The sequence below is a fragment of the Otolemur garnettii genome, unplaced genomic scaffold (assembly GCF_000181295.1).
Source record: "Otolemur garnettii isolate 467f Iridium unplaced genomic scaffold, OtoGar3 scaffold00252, whole genome shotgun sequence".
In the NCBI taxonomy this organism is placed as follows: domain Eukaryota; kingdom Metazoa; phylum Chordata; class Mammalia; order Primates; family Galagidae; genus Otolemur; species Otolemur garnettii.
Window position 1 is genome coordinate 299,223 of NW_003852647.1, and position 6,481 is coordinate 305,703.

Below are 6,481 nucleotides of genomic sequence, written 5' to 3' on the forward strand. Positions count from 1 at the left end.
AAAGAAAGAAAGAAAGAAACAGTGAATTTTAAAAAATATTTGCGCCTTCCCTTCAGTAGGATGGGAAGTCCATAGCAGGCTATATGGGTAAATTAAAATTTTAGGACTAGGTGTAGTGGTTCACGCCTGTAATCCTAGTGCTCTGGGAGGCTGAGGCAAGTAGATTGCCTGAGCAAGAGTAAAAGCCTGTCTCAAAAAAAAAAGAGAGAGAATTTTAGCTTGGGTCCAGCTACGTGAGCACAATTCTCTAGGAATTGGGTTCATGATATTTGCAATGGTTTTCTTTTATTTTCTTTTTTCTTTTTGTTTTTTGTTTTTTGAGACAGAGTCTCACTATGTTACCCTCAGTAGAGTACTGTGGCATCATAGCTCACAGCAATCTCAAACTCTTGGGCATGAGTGGTTCTTTTGCCTCAGCCTCCCAACTAACTGTGACTACAGGCACCTGCCACAATGCCCGTCCATTTTTTTGTTATAATTGCATTGTTTAGCAGGTCCAGGCAGGGTACGAACCCACCAGCCTCAGTGTATGTGGCCAGCGCCCTAACTGAACTATGGGCGCCAAGCCTACAATGGTTTTCTGATGTGTCAAATTGGCTAGGCTCCAATTTCCATTTATTTAATCAAATACTAATCTAGTTGTTACTGTAAAAGGAGTTTGTAAATATAATTAAAATCTATAATGATTTGATGCTAGATAAGATAGAGTATCCTGATTAATCTGAGTTGTCCTAATTTAATGTTAGAATGTCTACCTTAAAATCAGTGCTAAAGCTTCCCCAAGAAAGAGAAGAAATTCCACTTGTGAATCTCACCTTTAGTCCATGTCTGTGGATTCCAACTTATTCAGAATATTCCTTTCCTGACTGCCTGCCATACAGACTTGTTTACCCAGACCTCACAATTGCCAACTTCATGTAATAAACTTGATAGATAGAGATGGTGGTGGAGATGAAGATGCAGAGATATAGGTGCAGGTATAGGATAGGTAGAGATATAGATACAGATGTACTCTACTGATTCTACTTCTCTCATTGAGTCCTTTCTAATACACTCTGTGAAGGGCAAATGAACTGGAGTGTTTTCCATGACTATAATGCCAGGCCCCCAGAGAAGGATTTTGAATTGTTTTTAGACAAACCACAGGCGGTCTATGATTTCATTGACTGAAGTTTACCACTTAAAGGCAGTTGAATGTCTGCAAAAACGAAAGCTAGCAGGGATCTACTAGCTTGTGGCATTCTTAAACCTCTGGAAGGCAGGAGGAAAGAAAGCCTCAGCAGATATATTGATGCCCTAGAGGTTGGAAAGAAGGCTCTGGCAAATGGAATAGCAAATCAGATTTGCTTAGTTCAAACAGAAGCAGGAAGTGCCCCAAACAGAATACAGTAGAACCTCTGTAAGTTGACCATCCAAGTGACTGTAACAAACTGGTCAACATATGGAGGTGGTCACCATAAGGAACTAGGCCTGCTGTACTCATACATACATGTAGTGCATGTCTGGTCTATGATAATTGGGTCAACTTAAGGAAGTGGTCAGTGTCAGAAGGTGGTCACCTATGGAGGTTCTACTGTGCTTCTGTGGAAACATAGCATCAGAATCCTGAAAAACTCCACAGATTCTCACTGTTATTAGAATTAGTTTGGGAGGAGGAGGCAGAGAATCAGCATGAGAGGCTTGTGGCTAAGCATCATCCCACAAGCAGTGCCATTTAAGGGCAAATACCCAGGGCTGAGGTGAGTACTGCTGGGCTGCTATTGAGGTAGGGAAGGTAGATACAAGTAGGTCAGCTGTAGCCACTGGGAAAACCACCTCATAGCACTTAAAAGAGCTACTGCAAATAAAGCTGTATCAGAAAAAGGCCACAGAAACTTCTGTGGTGAGGAACCTTAGCCCGGAGAATGATAGCTCAAAGGATAGGCTGACTTTGTGTCCCAATGTGGGCAACATGGAGGCCCGGAAAGAATCGAGGCTGTGTTTTGTGGTGTTGGACAGGGGATGGGGGTGACTGTAATTGTCCAACATTTGCTATGAAGAGCCCTCGACCATCTCCCCCAGGTACTTGGAAGCTGGGGGAGTTTCCTCACCCATAAAATGGGGATAACAATAGGTTCTGTTTCCTAGGAATGTGGCAGTGGTTCCATGAGAGGCTGCAGTGAAGTGCGTCAGCCAACTGCTTACATTTTCTGAAGCATAATAGATGTTTCAGACTTCCGTGTCCCTACCGTTTGTTCCTTCTGCATGGTAGGAGGACTTCCCACATTTGGCTTCAGTCTTCTTAGACCCAGCTAGAATTCTTTGGCCTGTGTCAAGATGGAACTCTGTCAGCCCTTCCTTGACGGCCCTGTTAGGTAAAGCTGAGCACACTCATTCTCTGAACAGTTGAACAAGCTTCTATTAATATCTTGTTGGGATTCAGTGAAGAGCATACGAAGCTCACACCAATCCAAGCTCTGAATTCCTCACCTCCCATCCCTGGCACTCTATTTCCCAATTGCTGCCGTTCTTCTAGTGAACTATACTGGAATGCAACCAGTCTAAGTTAAAAGGCTCATTTAAAGACATATCCAGTTACAGAATAGACTAAACGTATCATTTAATTGTAGGCAAGAAAACCCCAGAATGGCCCCTGAGGGTTCAGCTCAGAAGTGTGCCTCTATTTTGCCTGCCTTTGAACTTTTTTCAGGGCTTCAGCAGCCTCCTGAGCAGCCCTGGCTGAAATAATTTAAAGGCAAATACGCTAGCCATAGCTGTCAAAGGCAAGGAGTAATAGACAAGGCAAGCAATAGATAGAACAGAAAGCCTGGCAAGTAAGAGGCTGAGGAAGGAGGTAGATGGTGGTATGCGGGTTTTCTAAAGCTTCTGAGTATATGGAAGGATCCAGAGGCCATGCACATGCCCAGGGATGGATGGATGCTCAAAGAAGACCTGAGAAGACTGAACTTTCACCTATGTCTGATGTTCAAACACACAGTGAAGGCCAAGTCGGAGCTGTAACCTGCCTGGCTAAGCGTTGAAGGCGGGACTAACAAAGAGCCAGTTTATAAAGACTAGAAAGGTGTTTTTATTTTTGTCTCTAGGCATATAAGGACATCTCTGTCCAATTATTAGTGGACAAAAAGCTAACAGTATGAAGACTTCGGTGAATACACCCAACAAAGTCAAAAGGCATCTCTGAGTCTGCTGTGTCCCTCTCCCTCATGTGTCCAGTTAAGACAGACTCCACTTCCTGTGGTTTCAGAAATCCATCCCTCCTTTGTCCCCATCAGCCTTGCTTTGGTTTAGATACATGTTATTTTCCCCTGAAGTAACTGCAAGTTTTTCTGTTTCTGTCCCTGTTTCCAGGTTTTCCCCTCTACCCCCATCAATGCTAAACTTATCCTCCTTATCCCAGGTAAGGTGATCCCTGGAAAACACAAATATGACCACATCACTCCCTCCCCAACTTCCTTCAACAAAGGTCCATTTTCTTTATGTTAAAGTTTGGATTTTGAAGCTCTTGAAAAACCTAGTTGCTGCCCTTAAACCTTTTATTCTTCCTCTCTTCTACCCAAGACTCTTACCAACCTGATCCATCCTCCCCTACTGGCAAAGTGATATATTCTCCACACAATCTAACCATATTTTTTCCTCTTCGATCTTTATGACTATATCCTCATGTCGCCTGCTGTCTTCAGGACAAATGTCAAACTCCTGGGCCAGGCATGGTGGCTCATGCCTATAATCCGAGCATTGTGGGAGGCCAAGGCAGGAGCTGGAGGTCAGCCTAAGCAACATAGTGAGACTCTGTCACTACTAAAAACAAAAAAACTAGCTGGGCATGGTATGCCTGTAGTCCCAGCTACTCGGAAGTCTAAGGCAGGCAGACTGTTTGAACTCAGGAACTTGAGGTTGCTATGAGCTACAATGACACCACTGCCCTCATGTCTGGGCAATAGAGCAATACCTGATCTCCACCCCCCCCCAAAAAAAAAAGAAAGAAAGAAAGAAACCTTCAAACTCTTTTATCCCTTTCATGATAGTGTTTACTATGCCTTCAACGTGGGCAGGTTGTAGATATGGTCACAAAACCAGCTATAAAGTGACACACTGAGCAAACTCAGGCAATGAGCTAGTCATCAGCATGAGGCCAACGTTGACAGTCAGGAAAGAAAAGATTATGAAATTAAACTGAAATCTGCATACTTCCCCGAGCAACCGTAGGTAAAACAAGAAAGCAAATTCACAGCAGAGGGAAGCTGACAGTAAGGTAAGGAAGCAGAAAAGTTATCAAACCATCATCTGGGGCCATATAGTGAAGGAAGGAACTGTGGCCGTTACCTTCATAAGTCTAAAATCATAATACATTGAAATTAATGACATAAAATAAAGAATTGATAAGAATTCAGTATTATATACTGAATTAGTACAAATTAGGAACAGTGTTATACAAATGCTGAATATTTATATGGATGATCTTTAGTCATCAGGAAAAGGGTATATTCTTTTCAGGGCACTTAGTTGAAGAAGCAGAGCTCATGTGTAATTCTCTAAATTCCCTTGAAGGAAGTATTAAAAATTTGGGTGCTCATAGGTGACACGGACAACTACAACTTATTCCTAGAAGATGCTAAATCCTGCAGCTAAAAGACTTAAACTATTTGTTAGACACTTGATGTCTGTTGGGCCCTGTACCAAAAGCTTGCTGTTCATGATAACCTTTGAACTTCACAAAGACAGGGTGTGGAGAGTATGATAATCACCATTCACAAATGAGGAGCTGGAGGATCAGGAAGATCTCCTATCTGCCAGTGATGATGTTTGCACAGAGCTGAATTTTTCAAATATCCCAGCTTATGGCCTACTCGTGTTGGAATTTATTTTATTTTAGCTTTCTCTTTAATCCACATTCCCAACCATATCTAATGCTGCATGAACATCATTACAGTAGCTTTTCTGTATGTTTAATGTATGTCCCTAGATAATGATGTCCCTCATAAAATATGTTTTCTTACCTCAAGCTTAAAATTATAATAATATTATGCAATGAAAAACACAGACACCATTTTTTAAAAAACCACAAACTTCTGAACCTCAGCAAGAATAGCAGGTTTCTGGCTTTTTACCTTGGATTATTCTCACCACCTCCTCCCTACTTACAGAAGTCTTAAAATCCAGCACCCTCAAAATCACAGTAGCCATAAAAGCCATCAGCCTAAAAAAAAGATTCCTCTGCAAAAAGGACAAAATCAATAAAGTCCAAATGTCTTCCCCTTATGAGTGGCTATCTCTGAGTGGGGAGTGAGATTTGAGACTTCTGCTTTTTGCTTTATAACACTTCTATACAATTAAATTATTACAGAAGTGTTACCTTTAAGATAAACACCACTAATAAAAATAAAACTGCAAGAGAGATGGTGAAAATCCTCTAACGATTAAAGGATGGTAGATGGAAATTGTGCACAACTGTTTGTGCCGATTTCTAATTTTTAAAGTATAGAAAATACTGACATTCTTTTTATTTGGTGGGTAGTCTTTAACATTTCATTGTAGTGGAAGCCAAAAAAAAGTTTCTAAGAGCTTTTCAAATTTGGCCTTTTTTCATTCCTGGTTCTATAGGGTGTCCCAAAAGTCCCCCCTAAAGTTACAATACATGGGGAAAATGGGAAATTGTAGCTCAATGTTTCTTATTTACACAATATTCATTATAAAATTTTTTAGAAGCCCCTTTTTTAAGGTTAAGGCTTTCTATTTTCTAACAAAAACTATACAATTTGATGTAAAAGAAAAAAAAAACAACACGATATAAGGAAGTGCAGACGAAGGGCAAAAGTTTAGAAATTTCCTGATTCACAGACAACCATTGACAACATCTTAGAAAACACCCTGCTTGGCCAGCACTTTTCTAAACACAAGCCCATGATCATAGGTACGCAGATCAGCATCAAAAGGGTTGTTCTTCTCTAAACATGCTATTCAATAACCTAATTATTCTCACTTAGAAATAGAAAATGCAGACCTAAATTTTATAACACCACTTGATCTCCCTCTTTATGAATTTCTACCCTTCACTGAACCGATCCCTGACTATATAAATCATTTTGTTAACAATTACACACAGCAGTAGAACAGATAGCCTTGAATGTATACTTTGTGTTTGTTTCTTTCATTTCTTTTATTTTTTTATTGTTGGGGATTCATTGAGGGTACAAGAAACCACATTACACCGATTGCATTTGTTAGGTAAAGACCCTCTTACAATAGTGTCTTGCCCCTAAAAGGTATGGCACACACCAAGACCCCACCCCCTCCCTCCTTCTCTCGCTCTGCTCTTCCTTTCCCCACCCCTCCCTCCTCCTTTCTCTCTCTGCTCTCCCCTTCCCCCACCCCCACTGTGTCATTAATTGTCATTAATTGCCCTCATATCAAAATTGAGCACATAGGATTCATGCTTCTCCGTTCTTGTGATGCTTCTTTACTAAGAATAATGTGGCTCGGT